Source organism: Castor canadensis, chromosome 6 (assembly GCF_047511655.1).
Source record: "Castor canadensis chromosome 6, mCasCan1.hap1v2, whole genome shotgun sequence".
Taxonomy (NCBI): domain Eukaryota; kingdom Metazoa; phylum Chordata; class Mammalia; order Rodentia; family Castoridae; genus Castor; species Castor canadensis.
In genome coordinates, this window is record NC_133391.1 from 34,336,969 (window position 1) to 34,355,322 (window position 18,354).

General features: G+C 47.2%; 1 long non-coding RNA gene across 1 annotated transcript; it reads right to left on the reverse strand.

Annotated features, from left to right (window-relative positions):
* Nucleotides 1-2,452: 2,452 nt before the first annotated feature.
* LOC141424051 (uncharacterized) lies at nt 2,453-16,521 on the reverse strand. Its single transcript, XR_012448872.1, has 2 exons — nt 5,252-16,521; nt 2,453-5,090 (listed from the first exon to the last, which is right to left on the reverse strand). It is a non-coding gene; the product is annotated as an uncharacterized lncRNA (long non-coding RNA).
* Between the last annotated feature and the right edge of the window lie 1,833 nt (nt 16,522-18,354).

An 18,354-nucleotide genomic window follows, 5' to 3' on the forward strand; every position in this document is an offset into this window, starting at 1 on the left:
ATCCCAATCTCAGCCTCCCAAGTAGCTGGGATTACAGGAGTGAGCCACCAGCATCACACAGCCTTATTTTTGAGATTGGGTCTTGCTATCTTTTTTCCCAGGCTAGCCTTGAACCTCCACCCTGCTGTCTCTGCTTCCTGAGTTATTGGTTGGCTTTATGAATGGAAGCATGGTGCTGGGAACCAGCAAGACCATTGGATCCCCTCAATTTGGGTCAGAAAGAGGGGCGTATGTATGACTCAGAACAAAAGTGATTTCATCCTGGCTGAGACGGACCAGGCTTATCTTATGATAATCTAGAAGAATAAGGCACAGCCCTGGTGCCAGGGTCCTCACGGTTTGCTGGGAAACTCCCCAGGAAAAACCAGCCTCAGTTTCTCAGGGGCGATCACGACCATTTTCAAGAAAGATGGCTGCAGTTGTGTCAGGCTGGATCCATACACCAGTCTTAATATTTGGGGGCGCTCACTGGCAATAGGACATTGTAAAACAAAATGATTTATATGCTAAGGTCTTGCCGCTTGTATAAATATTTGCACACAGTGTGTACTTGTGCGTTTCAGCAGTGGGCCAGGGGTCCTGACATTCCTTCCTTTTTCCTATAAATGAAAAAGAGTCACAGTGCGTGACCACTGAGAAATAGATGTGTAAAGTGAGCTTCTGTCAGGGGGATGCAAAGTTAGACACTGAAAATATCGAGTACTTTGAAACAAACTACTTTCTTCGTCTCTCCCTGCAGTTTGGATGCAGTATGTGTTTACAGTAGGCTTTGTGAGCTTTTTTTTTTTAAATGGTGTTGGAATTTGAACTCAGGGCCTTACCACTTGAGACATACTCCCAGCCCATTTTTGCTTTAGTTATTTTTCAGATAAGGTCTCATATTTTTGCCCAGAGCTGTTTCAACCAAGTTCCTCTTATCTACACCTCCCAGATACTGGGATGATAGGCATGCATCATTATACCTGGCTTCAGTATTGAGATAGGGTCTCACAAACTTTTTGCCTGGGCCGGCTTCAGATAGTCATCCTCCTACCTATGCCTCCGACGTAGCTGGGATCATAAGCCTGTGCCACCGTGCCTGGCCAGCATCCATTACTCTTTTCAAAATTAGGATCTGTTCATTGTAGAGGGGCTGCATTGTGACAATTCCAGATGGGCTTGTATTGCACATAGATTAGATCACCCACCATCTCTCCCTCGACCCCTCCCCACCCCACTTACAGCAATCGCAAGAGATTTTTTTTGCTCTAGTTCATAGCATATGTGAAGTCCATCCTCCATATTCCCTCCCCTTCATCTCCCTCATTCAGCTCCTCTCCCACTAGCACCCCAACGCTGTACACATTTTACAGTCCTGTCTTTCATTGTGAATATTTAAGTTCATGTTCAAACCCCACTGTGGGTAAACTTTACTTTGGTTTGTTCAACCCCTCCCATTTCTCCCCCTTACCCCTTTACCTCCCACCCCCATTTTCGGCAGCGTTCAGTGCACACCCTGTGTCCTCTTCCTTCACAGGCATATGTTTTACGACATTACTGACGCTCCAGCCTTCTCTCCTCCTCTCCCTCCTCCCCCGAGGCCCTAGAGCAGCTCCACGTTTACAAATGTGTTCTACATCTGAGCGTGTGTGCGATCACGCTTGTTCTGTGTGTGTGTCTATCTTTGGATCTGTCTTCCATGTAGGAGAAAACATGCAGCCTCGTCTAAGCTCATCTGGTTCAGCCCTCCACCCTTTACGCTGTGCCCCCCTTTGTCTAGAAGCCCATTCGCATCTCACCGATGGCTCTCTTGCCTCAGAATATTGTCACCCTGTTGTCTACCTCTTGGGTTTTATTTGCTTCTGGCTGACACATGGCGTCCAGCTGCTTCTTCCCCACCTGCTCCTGTGTTGTGCCACACCCCCATTTCCCACCATGTTTTTCTGCAGTCACTCAACCTCTCTGTGCTCATCTCTGGAACAGCCTTACCTCTTCCTGCAACTTATTTCCTCACAAACGGCTCCATTCTACACCCTCCTTTATTTCCAGCTCTTTCTATTTCATCTCCCCTCTCCATTCTCCTTGGCTTTTGTAAGACTGGACCAGAGGTGGTGATAAAAGTGTCCCAGGATGACTCAAAGAGCAAGTGCACCTTTCGCTGTGTCATCCCTCTCCCGGGACCATTTCCAGGGAGGCCTCTCTGGGGTCCACCGTTCCTTTATATCTGAGTTGGGATTCTTTTCCAGGCACCCATGGAAGTTTCCGCATTCTTTCTACTCTTCCTGATGTTCCCCTCAACAGCTTCCCCTCGTGTCTGGCATCCAATTCCAGCTTAGGATCTGCGGCGTCTTCTATTTTTCACACATGAAAAATCATCCAGGATTCTTTTTCAGAGCTAAGACCTTGGTCAAACATGCATAACTGATGCACACAACAGTAATATTTGACAAAGGAAAAAACCACACACCCTTCCTGAAGATTAAAGGACATTTCATCTTTATTGTATTTCCCCAAGGGAAGAGTGGCCCTGTCCTCTTTGAACACACAAAACATGGGCGCTCTTACAAAACACATACCCTTTATAAAATGGCAAACCAACCTGTCAGTGCAAGTCGATGTTCACAGTTCAACAACAAAGGCTAAAACATCAAATAAAAATGTATATTCCCAACAATTTGAGTATTCTTACATAGCTATAATATATAAGTAGAATGGATAAAAAGAACTTATTGTAAGAGTAAAAACATTTATGAATGTGTAAGTTATAATCTGAATAACGAAAATATAAAGAACAGCATGTTTTCAAATCTACAACCATCTCAAAACATTGCAAATAAATATAGTAAACATTTTATGACCAACTTATTCAAAATAATTCAATATAACTTATGATTTATATTAACTATATTTACACTAACTCTATTATGATCCCACGTGTCTAAGTTTACATATTAAAAACAGTCATCAAATCTGGCAAACCAAATATACGTGAGCATATGACCGCAACGTGAATTTTGGTGAGACTACAGGTGCCTCAGGAAAGAAGGGACCCAGCAAGGCCTGATTTCCCTTCATTCCTTCATGGACTCCCAGGTGTGCCCCCACACCGAGGAGTGGGGTAGTTTTATTAGGCTTGTTCTGGAAGAATCTGGGTTCTTCTAGGTTTGGGAAACTCCTCGCTCTTCCTTGCTCCAGCTGGCTTCAGTGTTGGTTTAGACTTCCTGATGAACATTCCCATCTCCCTGGGCACGGCGATCTGGAAGGCAGAGAGAAATGATGTCAAGAGGCAATGCTCCAGGAGGAAGGTGATCGACAGGCTAAGTCAGTCCCAACAAGGGTTTGGAACCACTTACAGATCCTAATTCACCTCTAGCCCTTCATCCAGTCTTGGGGATTGAAAGCAGGCTTCGTGCTTGCCAGGGAGGTACTCTATCCCTTGAGCTATGACTCCAGCCCTTTATTTTATTGCTTTAAGCTAGGTTCTCCTTAGCTTTGCCTAAGCTGGCCTCCGACTCCTGACGTCCTGTCTCTATCTCCCAGTTAGCTGGATTACAGGTATACACAACCATGCCCAGCTCTGAAGCATCACCAAGAATTGTGATGACTCTTGGGCTTTTCTTTCCATGACTCCAACAATCACTTAAGCCCTGAGGTCAGGCCCAACAGTCTTCTGTAGAGCAGAACATGAGGTGATTCTGCTCAAGGAAGGAAGAAAAAAGCGATGTCAGACACAGTTCCCTAGGTGTGAACTCACAATGCGACTGTGGACTAAACTCAGACCGTGGTCCTCTCCACTTACTGAAAATGTGAACCTCTAACCGTGCGACAGCATTCCTGACGTCAGGATGTCATGAACCAGGACACCAGAACCCGAATCCCAAACCAAACTCCCGATGTTTCATCCTCGCGTGAACTGGGCTAGCTGTGCTCTACAAAAATCAAACCTTTGCTCAATGCTCTGCTCACATCCATCACTGTTAAGGTGTGGCTTGTGTGCAGCCACCGCAAGCTGCGCACAGTTCCGACCAACGTTCTTGACCATAAACTTGAGGGGAAAGGGAGAAGAGGGGAACTTGGTCCAACAGTGGTAGGATAAGGAGAACAAGAAATTTCAAAGAGAATTCTGGCCATAGGAAATTTGTTTCAAGTCAAATTAGGACTAAACTAGTTAGTGGCCATCTGTCATTGATAATATTCAGACCTCCCACATTTTCTTCTTCCTTCCTTCCTTCTGTCCTTCCTTTCTCCCTCCCTCCCTCTGTCCTCCCCCTTCCTTCCTCCCATTTTCCTTCCTTCCTTCCTTCCCTCCATTCCTCCATTCTTCCTTCCTTCCTTCCCTCCATTTCTCCATTCTTCCTTCCTTCCTTCCTTCCCTCCTTCCCTTTCTTTCTTTTTTCTTATGGCACTTGGGTTTGAACTCAGGGCCTTGACTTGCTGGACAGGTGCTCTACTATACTTGAGCCATGGCTGCAGTCCTATTTTGCTTTAGTTATTTTCCTATGGGGTCTTGTTTTGTACCCATGCCTGCCTAGATCCTGACCCTCCTATTTTTACTTCCCACATCACTGTGTTATCAGTGAGTCCCCAGAGTTGGTACCGCATGGGACCCTAGGTCAAGACTGAATTAAGAAGTGACGGCAAAAGCTCGGATGATGGGCATATGGAGGTTACAGCTAGCGGATACTCGCGGCTGACAGAAATCAGCACTTGCTCACAGCTGCCATTCGGACCCAATGGCTTTGGGTTAAAGGATTTCTACCTCATCCGAGCCCTAGCGACACTTGGGTGTCTCTGAGGCCTGGCTATATGGCCGGCCCCTGGCCCCCAGCACGTCTCTCAGGGTCACTTCTCTCTGGTTGTCATTTCTATGGCTGTGCAGTGACCGGGAGTGTCTTACAGCCTGGAATGGTTGGGCTGCTTTATGGTGTGGCACCAGGTGTGGCACGGAGTGGTCAGGCAAGGGGGTTTCAGGATTTCCTAAGCAGACATCAAATCGCCCTGGGCACACTACAAGGACACAGACACACCTTTACTGAAGCCGATGATGGAACAGAGTTCTAAGGCAGGTGGGTGCGGTCTCGCCCCCACACCCAGAGGTCCGGGTTATAGGCCTGGATCCGGAAAGAAAAACAGCTTCATGAACAGTGCTGCTCCCCAGGGAGACCTCTCCCCATGTCCGGCCTCCACTTCTTTCTAGTTCCCAAACCCATTCCTTCCTTCGCTCTCCAATCCAGAGCCTTCCCCCCAAGTCCTTCGCAGCCCGGACCCTCACCTCTTCACACTCCTCTCGGGACACCCGCATCCTCCAGCCCATGGATCGCATCATCTGGTACCGTAACTTGTGGAACAGAGGGTGCTGGAAGTAGTTCTTTCCGTAAAGAAAGTAAAATATGTCTTGCTTAGGAGCCTGGTTGTCCTCTTCCATGTCATTGGCCAGATATCTGGGGAAAGAAATCAGAGCCCTCGTCAGAGGGACAGCCAGGGAGCACCTGCACCTGCAGTCAAGTGCCAGGAAGAAGAGCAGGCTGACCCTCTCAGCCCAGGGACACATCACCCCTGCTCTGTACAAAGAGGACTGTAGAGCCCACTGTGGGACAGAGGTCTCCCAAGGGGCCTCTCACACTGTGATGATGGAGAAAAGCCCATCTGGAGATCCTGAGGCTGTCCCCTGCCACTATCATGCCCTGCAGCTGGCATCATGGCTCCCCATCTCCCTCCTCACTCCCTTTGCTCTACTTGGGCTGTGTGCACACCTGTGTCCCCACTACAGAGTAATGACCCATGGGTGTGGCCTAACCCTGTCCATTTCTCCATTTATCCCTGCCCAATCAAGTGGTTGATGGAGAATTTGGCTCATGAGATGTGTTAATTCCACCACCTTTTCTCAGACCTCTCTTTCCATCCACCCATGTGCCCTGGTGCAGAGGTTGCTGGGCCAAAGGTTTTCTTGAATGAATGAATGAATGAGGGAACAAGTGAGTGAATGAATGAAGGGAAGATTCAAGCCAAATGCCATTACTGATTACTTCATTGATACAACACAACAATAAAAACACTTTTAAAATGAACAGAACTTAGCTGAGTGCTTCAAGAATGGTGGCCTGTGCCCATGGAGCTTTAGCCTATCGGGCCTCAGCAGCTGCTGGGAAAGAAGAGCTCTCCTGTCGCCAGCACACAGCAGTTAAAGGCAAGTACATATAGCTTGGCTCTCACTCCACCGACTTTCAGGACATGATGCTTAGAAACCACAACCAAGCAGGTGGGCGTGGTGGCATATGTCTGTAATCCCAGCTACATGGGCAATGGGGAAATCAGAGGATCATGGTTTGAGGCCAACCCCAACAAAAAAGTTAGCAAGATCCCATGTCACAAAACAAGCTGGGCATAGTGGTATATGTCTATAATCCAAGCTAGGCAGAAGGCAGAGGTAGGAGAAGGATGGTAGGGGGCAAAAAGTGTGAGGCCCTACCTGCAAAACAGACCACAGCACAAAGTGTTGGTAGAGTGTTTACCTAGGAAATACAAGGCCCCAAGTTCAAACACTAGTACTGCCAAAACAAACCAAAAATCCGAATAAAAAATAACCTCCCACCACGCAAGCAGGATTTCTGCCTGAAGTGGGGGGCTTTGGCTCATACACCTCTATTGCCTGCAGTTTAAACTGGCTAGACAACGAGCAGAAACCTAGTCATTTTGAAGACAAGTAATTAGACTCCTATCACTTGGTAATAAATAATGGAGCCATGACAGGTGACTGCAATTTTTTTTCTTTTTGGTGGGACCAGAGTTTGAACTCAGAGCTTCACCCTTAGAAAGTAGGCACTCTAGAGCTAAGGCATGCCTCCAGTTCATTTTTGCTCCGGTTATGTTTGAGATGGGGCCTTGCAAACTGTTTGCCGGGCTGCCTTTGAACCACGATCCTCCCATGTCAGCCTCGTAAGTAGGTAGGATTGCAGGCATGGACACCAGTGCCTGGCTCAAATTTGCTATTTGGTAAAGACGACAGATCCAAATACTGCTTTATCTACTTTAATCTCTGCTCATAAAAATGCTTCTGAGCCTGGTGCCAGTGGCTTACACCTGCAATCCTAGCTACTTGGGAGGCTGAGACTGGGAGGATCACAGTTCAGGCCAACTTGGGCAAAAGTTATTGAGACCCCCATCTCAATGGAAAAAGCTGTGTGTGGTGGCACACACATCTCATCCCAGCTATGGCAGAAAGCATAAAATAGACAGATTACGGTCCAGGCCAGCCTAGGCAAAACCAATAATCTATCTGCAAAATAACCAGACTATCTCCAAAAAGGGCTGTGTAGAATGCCTGCCTAGCAAGTGTAAACCTCTGAGTTCAAATCCCAGTACCACCAGCAGCAGCAGCAGCAATATCTATGTATAAAAAAGTAATTTTTGGTACAGGTGCTGTTTAAGTGCAGCAGAAGTCTAAGAAAAATGGACTCAGTGGAGAGAAGCAAACAAGCAGCAGCCTCCACACGGTGCCTCACAGGGTGGTGACACGAGACGCTGTGACCAGTAAGTTCTCCTAGCTGGACTCCTGCTTGTGTTCTGACTTCTTGGGGCAATCAGTAATTCCCACTGCTTGACAACAGAGCAGGCAGGGCTAGCAAGAGCTTTGGAAGCTTCCTCATGCTTGAGGAACTTACATTTTAAAGCCTCTAGGGCCCAGGGCTCCAATTAAACAGATGCTGTTTTGGAACAAAACAATTATTCGCAGTCACATATACAAGGCTGTCAAGGTGGCGAAAGTTTTAAAGACAGGAACAACACATTTAGGCCTGGCGGAGTGGCTCAAGTGGCAGAGCGCCTGCCTAGTGAGCGTGAGGCCCTGAGTCAAACCCCAATACCACAAACAAACAACCAAACAAACCAAAACAAAACAAAGCCAGCGTCTTTAGATATGATTTTTAACCAAGACACAGATGACATAAAGGAACAATGTCCCACAGGTCTGTGCATTATGGATAAAATGCACTCTGTCAGATACCATACCATACCTTCATAGACGTGTTATACAATGAAATAAATGAAGTAAAAAGATCCAGGTAGCGAGTTGTGAATACCAGTGCAAACAGAAGCTGGCTTTTCCCGGAAATACCTGAACAAACAGAAAGAAAGCATGAGAAAAGTCCTGGAGAGCGACACGGGAAGTGTGTGTGGGGCAAGGGCTGGCGTCGGAGGCCCGGGTCTAGGACAACTGTGAGTAACCAAGAGTACTTCCAGTTTTTCTTTCCTTTAGCATCCCAGTGTGCACTACTCTTGAAGGCCCTGCCAGCTTTTGTCTTCCTGTGATAGGTGAGTCTAGGAAAGTGACTTCATTGTACCACCAGCACACCAGGACGGGTGTCCTCCAAGGAGCACTGCGCTTCTCATTCTGTCACCTCAGGCAGGAGTACATTTCTTTCAACAGCTGGGCTATTATTAGCATTGTAACTGTCTTTACCTCTGGATCTTTCCATTTTAAAATACGGTCTCCATGGCTAGGGGCATATGACGCAGTAGAAGCATGCTTGCCTAGCATGCTGAGGCCGTGGGTTCAATCCCCAGTGCCATCACAACAAACCAGAGCCCAAACCCAGTTTCTCCATGGTGACAAATCTTTGGAGGGTGGAGTTGGAAGCTACTCTGATTAAGGGGACAAGGAATCAGCTGAGGAGACTGGTTTAGGTCTCCAAGCAGGAGCCTCTCGTCCCCTGGAATAATGACACAACAGTGCACACCTACTTGGTAGGAGGTGGAGATGAGGAGGATCAAAGTTTGAGGTGAGCCTCGACAAAAAAGTTTGAAAGACTCCCATCTCAACCAACAAGCTGGGTGTGGTGGCATGCACCTGTGACTTCAGCAATGGAGGAAGCACAGGTAGGAGGGCTGTGTCCTAGGCTGGCCCTGGGCAAAAACGAGACCCTATCCAAAAGAATAACAAAAACAAAGGGCTGGTGGAGTGGCTCAAATGGCAGAGCGCCTGTCTAGCAAGCAAGAGGCCCTGAGTTCAAACCCCACTATAGCAAACAACAACAAAGTTACAAATAAAAAAAATTAAACTCCATCTTTTAGATTCATCATACATCATTTTGGTTTTTGTTTTGAGGCAGGATCTCTCTCTCTCTCTCTCTCTCTCTCTCTCTCTCTCTCCCAGGCTGGTCTTGAACTTTATATCCTCCTGCCTCAGCCTCCTGGGTGCTGAGATCAAGGTGTGCACCACCATGCCCAGCACCATTATGCATTTTAGTAAGCATGTATTTAACAGAAGAGTCACTACAACCAAGTGACATTCATAACACCCCGGGACATAAAATAAATCACATTGTTTTTCAATGACACTTCATAGTTTGCTGAAACTAAGAACCTGGATGCAAGAATGTTATTTTCTAAGTATGAGTAATTACACTTCCAGCTTATTCACAGTAACATCTAAAGAGAAACCAAGAAAAGTTGACTCTTTCCAAACCCATCAACAGAAACCAATTTCAAGAGCCAAAGGAAGAGATTCAGGCAGCACATGTGCTGTTAAGTCTTTTCCTCAGCAACGAGGACTTTTTTCCACGAGAGATCGGTGTTCAAAGGAGAAGCCATGAAGCTGATGGTAAAAACTAGACCCGAGATGGGGAAAGAAACTGGAAGCAGACAACTCACACTGGATGTTTGTTGAAGCCTTCAAAGATAAGTTTCCAGTCTGCTTGCTGTACGGTTCCACCTAATGTTTCAAACTTATAGGATACAAGCTGAGCACCTATACTCTTAGTTACTGTGGGGTCTAAGACTGGAAGGAATGCAGTTCAAGGCCAGTCCAGGCAAATAGTTTGTGAAACTCCCTCTCCAAGAAAACCATAGCAAAATGGACTGGACGTGTGGCTCAAGTGGTAGAGTGCCTGCCTTGCAAGTGTGAAGCATTGAGTTCAAATCCCACTTCTACCAAAAACCTTACAGGATACAGATGGGCAAATTTTTCCATAAAGGGTTGATTCTTTAAAAAAAAAAAAAAAAAAAAGGAGGAGGGGAGGTTGGAGGTACAGCTCAAGTGGTAGCATTTGCCTGTTTAGCAAGTGTGTAGTCCTGAGTTCAAATCCCAGTACTACCAAAAAAAAAAAAAAAGGAAAGAAAAATTATAAAAAGGGTTTATTCTAAAGCAGCTTTGGAAACCAGGCAGAGTACTTCTGTCCTCATTTTCAGCATTCCTGTACTAAACACCAAGGACAATAATATAGCTCTAATCACTCCTCTTTGAGATTCACCTCACCTGTCACCTCCTCTGGGACATCCTCCCTTGTGCTGTTGATTCATCCAGCTGCTGCCCTCGTTTTTCTTACAGACTTAAAAAGACACACTATGATTGGGTTCCTGCCTCCTCTCTCCCCAAACCTCCACTCACCACAAAGCTGAGATAGGCAGGGGTCGTGCCTTATTCCGTTTTGTATTCCTTATGTGGGACCCTGGGCCTGACACACAGCAGGCTCCACAAGATACTTGCTGAATGAATGGACACATGGAGAAAAGAAAAAGGCAGTCACCTTTACGTGTCACTGGGCAAATTTTCATTGTGTGGTATTTGGGGAATACACTTCTAAAGCATTTCCAAGTCCAGCTGTGTCTTTCGCCTGAACAGTTAATGTGCTCTGTCCCAATTCACTACCAGCTAGAGCATGGAGAGCTCCCTGGGTGAGCACAGGGTAGAGAGGAGGACAGACAGCACTGGCACCATGGTGCAGAATCCAGGCAGGGACCAGCATGCTGGGAATCCCCAGATGCTTACATGATTCTACACTGTGCTCCCTGGCTTGGATCCTGATTGGCAATTAGCAGCCTTTCCCTTTGCACTGTAGAAATGTCAGTCTCCACAGGAAGGCAGGAATCCCAGCTGAGGATGTGAGGGGCCCAGGAATCACCTCGGGGGATGCTGTGGAGTGTTTGCTAGTAACTGCTTGTTGGGCAAATGCTCTACCACTTGAGCCTTACCTCTAGCCCTATCTCCATTTTAATTTATTGATTTGCTGTGCCAGGATTGAACCCAGGGCTCATGCATACTAGGCAAGTGCTCTACCACTGAGCCACACCCGAGCCAACACCAACAACCTGGTTTTAGAACAACATACACCAAAGCTCTCAGGTAACAAGCACTCACAGAATATGCACTGTAAGCACTTCAGACACTGATGTCCTAGTACCAAGTGCACCAAACATCCATAGTAAGTAGCATCACTTGTCAAATGGAAGTCACTCATTAAACTTAACATCTCTCCTGTCTTTACTCACAAAGCTGAGCTACTATATACTTCAGTGTAGCTACTTTAAAGTCTGATGTAGTTAAAAGTTGCATTTTTAGATCAGGGACATAGTAGCTCATCCCAACTACTAGGGAGGTAGAGACTGAAAGGACTGTGCTTTGAGACTAGCCTGGGCAAAAAGTGAGACTCATCTCAACAAAGGATCAGGCATGGTGGTGCACGCCTGTAGGATTCTTGGAGACCCTTTCTGGAACACAGCTAAAGCAAAAAGGGCTGGAGGCACGGCTAGAGCGGTACCGCCCCCTAAGTACTGCTCATCCCAAAAGTGATTAGGTCTTTTTCAACACCCCTGCCACTTCCAAGTGTAACTTCCCAAGCTTTTCAAAAGCCCCTTCTCTATGTGTTTGTGTATAGGTACTGTATACATTTACCCCTCAAAGCATGGCTCATGGTGGCTTTAAGCGTGCTTTTTGAAGCTATGTCTCAGATTCATCATTCCCTGCTATGAGTATGTCTCACTCTAGCTCAGTTCTTTGCGTTGTTTACAATTTTTGTTATAAATCTTGCACAAACATCTTTGTACCTATAGATGGTGTTTTGCACTTACTTAGGTACAATGAACATTTTATACTTTTATGTCATTTGTTCACATATGACAATTTCTATAGCCCAGATTCCTTAAAACTACTGGTACAATAAACATGAACACTGTCACCTAGCACGGCCAAACCTGTCCTAGGGAGGCAGCGACCAGGCCATTAACACCTGCAGGGAACGCCCTTTTCCTCAGCGTAACACTTCCACTTTCTCCACCTAGTGGGTAGATAATGGTGTGTGCTGCCATTTGCACACCCAAGTTCAGAACTAGTGAGGCCGGGGATTTCTGCATGCCAATTGGTCTTATTTTCTGTGAACTGCCAACTTGGTCAATTTTGATGGTTCTTAACCTACTGTCACCTATACTACAGATTATTTCTCTTGGTTTCTTGTCTTTGATTATATTTTGAAATAACAAGTTAACTTAGAGGCATGTGTCACCTTGTCTCTTCCTCAGTCTGCCCGGTCCTACCCAGGACCATGGTACGAATACACATTCAGGTCACCTGTGTCCATCGGCAAACTTTTATTCTTTTCTGCGGAGTTCTTTACACTCCTTGTTGGGAAGCCAGAGGCATCTCTGGCATCTTTTTTGTTGCTTCACACCCATACTATTTATTGCCCATCTGGTTTGACATCCACATATCCACGTTTTTATCTTTTCATACGTGTGTCTTACCATCTCATCTGAACTGCTGGTGCCTTTTTTTCCCCCCTTCAACGCTGGGGGTTGAACCTCCAGCCTGCTAAGCAAGCAGTCTACTGCAGCTTCCAGAGCAAAAACTTTGATTGTTGCCAGCGGTTGCTGTGAATTGCCTGGGTGCCTTGCACACAGCAGGTGGTTAATAAATGCTTCAGAGCAATGATCACTCCAGAGACTAGCACTCAATAACAGCACCAAGAGGGAGTTGGGAATATGATGCAAAAGCTTCCCGAAGTACTCAGTGTCAGCAATAAAAGGAGGTATTTTCCACTTACTTAAAAATATAAACCCAAATATGTGATATGCAGAGACACTGTTTGGGAGGTTGACAAGTTTGTAGCCTGCATAACAACATCTAGGAGGGAAGGAGAGAGACCAGGCAGGGGAGGAGGGCTGGGGGTCATGGCTCTCGGGACTCCCCTGTCACTCAAACTCTGTAGATAGAGCACTTAACCGCCTACAGGGAAACAGAGATAGAAGCCCCTTCATCTAAACGCCATGCTTGTTCTCCCAGGTTATCTAGGCAGCGTTCAGGACAGAAAGAGAGCGATGATTTGAGCATACCGAGGATCAGACTGCCATGATAGTTCAGAAATATGACACTCACCCTTCATTTTGGGGAGCCCTCTGTAATGACAATGGCAGATGCAGTCATAAAAGAATGCAGATTCAAACAAGATCAACTCACTGTCCCACTTTTTTAAAAACAGATCCTTAATAGGAGCTGTTCTGGAATGAGATTGCAGGAAACTGAATCCCAGCTTCCTCCCAAGCCCACCCTGTCCCTCACCCTTAGGAAAAAGGGCCTGTGGTTTGGAGGCTGCAGGCCTGTTCAAAAGTGCCAAAATCCTAAAATAAGCCCCATCCCAGTATTTTTGAGGTGAGAAACACAAGCTGGTTCTATATTGTCTCCTATTCCTGTTATATGAGAAATTCTATCAAGTTCTTATTCTTTCAACAACTTTTATAATTTAGGATGGAAAAACAACACAGTTAGTGAAGCCCAGCACTTAATTCTGAAGCAATGATCTTGGTGATTTCTGACAAAGATCTTGGAGATTTCATTTTTTAAGAGGCTGGTTTCGAAAAGTCACACCAGAAGGAAATCCACCGGCCAGAAATACTTGGGAACACACACTATCTTCCTTTGTGGCATTAGGGTTTGAACTCAGGACCTCACTCTTGCTAGGCAGGCATTCTACCACTGGAGCCATCCCCCCCAGCCCTTTTTTGTGATGGGTTTTTTTTTTCAAGATAGGGTCTCCAGAATTACTTGCCTGGGGCTGGCTTTTAACCACAATCCTACTGATCTCTGCCTCCTGAGTAGCTGGCATTACAGGTGTAAGCCACCAATGCCCGGCCCTTTGTTGGCATTGTAGCTGAAGTACTTTCCATTTTCCTTAATGCTCTCAACCTCCCAAATGAAAACAATGAATATGTAAAAAACAAAACAGCAGACCCTCTCCTTGCAACTCACCATCCTCTTAAGAATTAGGAATTCTCCCCAACATTTTAGTGTGGATACAAATTAACTACCTGCCAGAAAAGGAGATTCTAGGACCCACACTCATACAAAGATTTTGAAGTAAAACTAAAGATTGAAAGTAACATCTTAGTACAAGAACAAAAAGACCTAATCCACTAGCATCAAACATTTAAACTAACTCCTTAGGCCAAAGCAGACAGATTTAGTCAAAATCCTTAACTGTGAATTACTGATTGTGTTTCTACCCTGGCTCTGTCACTACGATTACCTTCTGAGATTCCTCTCTCTCAGAACAGGGACAATGGCAACTACCCCTACGTTGTTTTAAGGATGTCTCGAGTAAGTCATGGAAAGCACTTAGTTGACTACTCAATACACAGAAAGTGCTTAAAGTTAGCTATCACAATTGCTTGGCTGTCACTGGAAATCATGCAACTGAGCCTTTCAGTGTACGTCACCTCCATGTAACACACACTGGCTTCAGTACATAGTACATGGACTTTGTAACATCTATGTTGAGTGCTCAAAGTTCTTTTTTTGGTTTTCCTTACTTCCTGGATCTCAGCTATGTTCCTGGGAGACAGGTGAGGCCTGCAGACAGCAGAATCAAAGACACAGTGTTACTTTAGAAGTGAAGATTTTTATAAATCAACCAGATAAATGGAATCTGCCACCCAGGTCCTTTAGGATTCCCATCCTTCGCTGCCTGAAAAAATTAAGTTCTGGAGTTCTTCAAAGTTATAAGTTTAAGGAAGGCTTTGCATTTGACGAAACTATTTAAAATGTGCCTTCCTTAATGAAATATACAACTCCATTATCTGGGAGAGGTTTGTTGCACTGGCTCCCAGCAAGACTTGCATGAAATGAGCATGTCCTGTGGGGAGGGACCAGGCCAACTCACTGGTGACGTGGAGCCAGGAACCGCGTGGGACCACATGGGACCTCAAGGGTACCCAGAGCCGCAGATTTAGCAGAACCCGTTATTAGATAGATGAAGGCCCTCGAAGTTTAAGAAATCATTTGCCTCTCAAAGCAGCACGAACTGCGTCAACAAACTCAAAGACCCAAGCCCCCCCAGCCCTGCGGATGGCGGGTGCGATCCGGGATTCTAGGGCTTGGGTGACCTGACCCGAACCCCCTACAAACCAGCACTATCCTACAGCCCCGTCCTTGCAGGGGCAGGGTGGGCAGCAAGATGACCTCTATCCCCGGCCCTCCCAGGCCCCCATCTCCCCGCTGCCACGTCAGGTCACGGTCCTGTCTTCCTCCCCTCTCCAGTCCCATTGATCCGAGGGTCTCCAACCTGGGTTCCGCCCGGAGAATCCCCCGGATGAGGGACACGCCCACCGGACCCCCATTCCAAAGTTTTCAGACAGAACAGGGCACCGCACAGCGCGGCCAGCGCCCCCTGGGCCCACGGCTCAAATTCAGGAGCAAACCGAGTCCAGCGGGGCTGCGCTGCGACACCAGCAGGGCCACCGCGAGGGGCCGCAGAGTCCCCTCACACCGGGCCCATCGCCCACCGACGGCCGTGATGGCCACCGCGATCCCAGCCCCCTTCCAGGGACGGCCGGGGTCCCCCCCGCCCCGCCCCCTCGGGAGCCCCGGCCCCGCGCGCCCCAGCCTCTTGGGCCTCGCCCGGCCGCTCACCGGCACAGGAGCGCGTCTTCCAGATCTTCAGCAGCAGGATGACGATGGCCGCCAAATGGGACAAGAGTCCGGTCAACCGGAAGATGTTCATGGCGGCGGCGACAGGTAGCAAACGCGCGGCGGCCCCGAGGCTCAGCGGCTCAGGAGGCGGCGGAGGCGGCGACCCCTGAGAGGAAGCGGCGAAGATGGCGAGAGCGGGCGCGACGTGGCCAGGGACGTGGCCGAACCGCCGTCGCGCAGGCGCGGGGCAGGCTGGGAAAGCGGGCGGCCGCCAAGCCCCGCCCCTTAGCCCCGCCTCTTAAAGGAGCCGCTCCCAAGCGCAGGCTGGGCGCTACAGCCGGTCCTGGCTTTCTGCTGAGAGTGGTTGGGTTCTTGTCAACTTCCCTCTGCTGCGCTTCCGGTCTCCCCTTGGTGCCAGAAGTCTTCTTTACTGTTTGAAATGACATTCCTTTGTGAGGGTTTTCTTTTTTTTTTTAATCCCCTAACACTTGTTTTTACTATATGAAAATGTACAAGAGGAAAATCACGCGTGATTGATCACGGTGGACCTGGGCTGTAATAGAGGATGGGCTGAAGTGGGAATTCTGCCGTGATAGAGAATGTGTGCGGGGGTGTGGCTCAGTGGTAGAATGCTTGCCTAGCATGTGAGGAGACCCGGGTTTGATCCCCAGCCTTGGAGGGGTGGGGAAGGAAAAAAAAAGATAGATAAATGCAAAATGAGGTGGAAAAGGGAACATTTCCTTAGGATGAGAGATCGATTAGGCTGGCAGCCAGGGTCTGCTGTACAACTTGTAGCCACTTCTGCCTTTGGCAGCCTCCCTGAGCTTGTAGGGCGTTTGCTATTTAACTAAGAAGAAATTTAAACTATAAGGATAATTTATTTATTATTATTATTAATTCTTTTTTTTTTTTACCATTTATCTTCAACTACAAATGTACGTATCAGAGCATTTAGGCTGGGGTTGTAGCTCAGTGTTAGACAAGTCTAGCCTGATTGAGGCTCTGGGTTCATGCCACAGCACCTGGGGGTGGGGAGAGGCCTGGCGTGGTGGCTCACCCCTATAATCTCAGCAATTTGGGAGGTGGAGATTAGAAGGATCATGGTTTGAGGCTAGCAGGACCAAAGAGTGACGGAGGGGCAGGGCGCAATACTGGGGATTGAACTCAGGACCTGGCCTGGCTAAAGCACTTAACCACCTGAGCCACAGTCCCAGTCTAGCTGGTGGCCTTTTACCTGGCAGAAATAGAAGCTGTCATGGAGTGTTGGCGGGGAAGGAAAGGCCAGTCAAAGGTTTGGGATAAGTTTCATCTCCAAATAAGAAATGATTCTGTACTCTTGTCCCAGGTGTAAAATCTTGTCATTTTTGTTGAGTCACATGTTCTCTGCAAGTATGACGTATTTCAAACACGTCTACCAACTGGTAAGTATAAAAGTCTCAGACCAGTTTTTCAGAACAACCCACAACCTGGTCCTGGTGTATGAGATCCTGTGAGACCACAGAAAGGCAGACACACCCAGTATGGATCACACAATGCAATTTATTGGGGTCCTTACAAAGTTTTTTTGGGTGGTACTAGAGATTGAACTCAGGGCCTCAAGCTGCTCTACCACTGGAGCCACGGCCCATGTTCCTTTTACTTTCAGCTTGCTTTTCAGATAGGGTCTTGAACTTTTACTCAGGCCAGCCATGGACCCAAATCCTCCTACTCCCACCTCCTGAGGAGATAGAATTATAGTCACGAGTCACTACACTGCCTTGCTTTTTTGGGGGGTGGAGTGGGAGGTAAGACTGGTGTCTTGAACTCAGGGCTTCACACTTGCAAAGCAGGTGCTCTACAGTTTGAGCTGTACCTCCAGTCCATTTTGCTCTGGTTATTTTGGAGATTGGGTCTCTAGAACTATTTGCCTGGGTTGCTCTCCAACCTCAACCATCCCAATCTCAGCCTCCCAAGTAGCTGGGATTACAGGAGTGAGCCACCAGCATCACACAGCCTTATTTTTGAGATTGGGTCTTGCTATCTTTTTTCCCAGGCTAGCCTTGAACCTCCACCCTGCTGTCTCTGCTTCCTGAGTTATTGGTTGGCTTTATGAATGGAAGCATGGTGCTGGGAACCAGCAAGACCATTGGATCCCCTCAATTTGGGTCAGAAAGAGGGGCGTATGTATGACTCAGAACAAAAGTGATTTCATCCTGGCTGAGACGGACCAGGCTTATCTTATGATAATCTAGAAGAATAAGGCACAGCCCTGGTGCCAGGGTCCTCACGGTTTGCTGGGAAACTCCCCAGGAAAAACCAGCCTCAGTTTCTCAGGGGCGATCACGACCATTTTCAAGAAAGATGGCTGCAGTTGTGTCAGGCTGGATCCATACACCAGTCTTAATATTTGGGGGCGCTCACTGGCAATAGGACATTGTAAAACAAAATGATTTATATGCTAAGGTCTTGCCGCTTGTATAAATATTTGCACACAGTGTGTACTTGTGCGTTTCAGCAGTGGGCCAGGGGTCCTGACATTCCTTCCTTTTTCCTATAAATGAAAAAGAGTCACAGTGCGTGACCACTGAGAAATAGATGTGTAAAGTGAGCTTCTGTCAGGGTGATGCAAAGTTAGACACTGAAAATATCGAGTACTTTGAAACAAACTACTTTCTTCGTCTCTCCCTGCAGTTTGGATGCAGTATGTGTTTACAGTAGGCTTT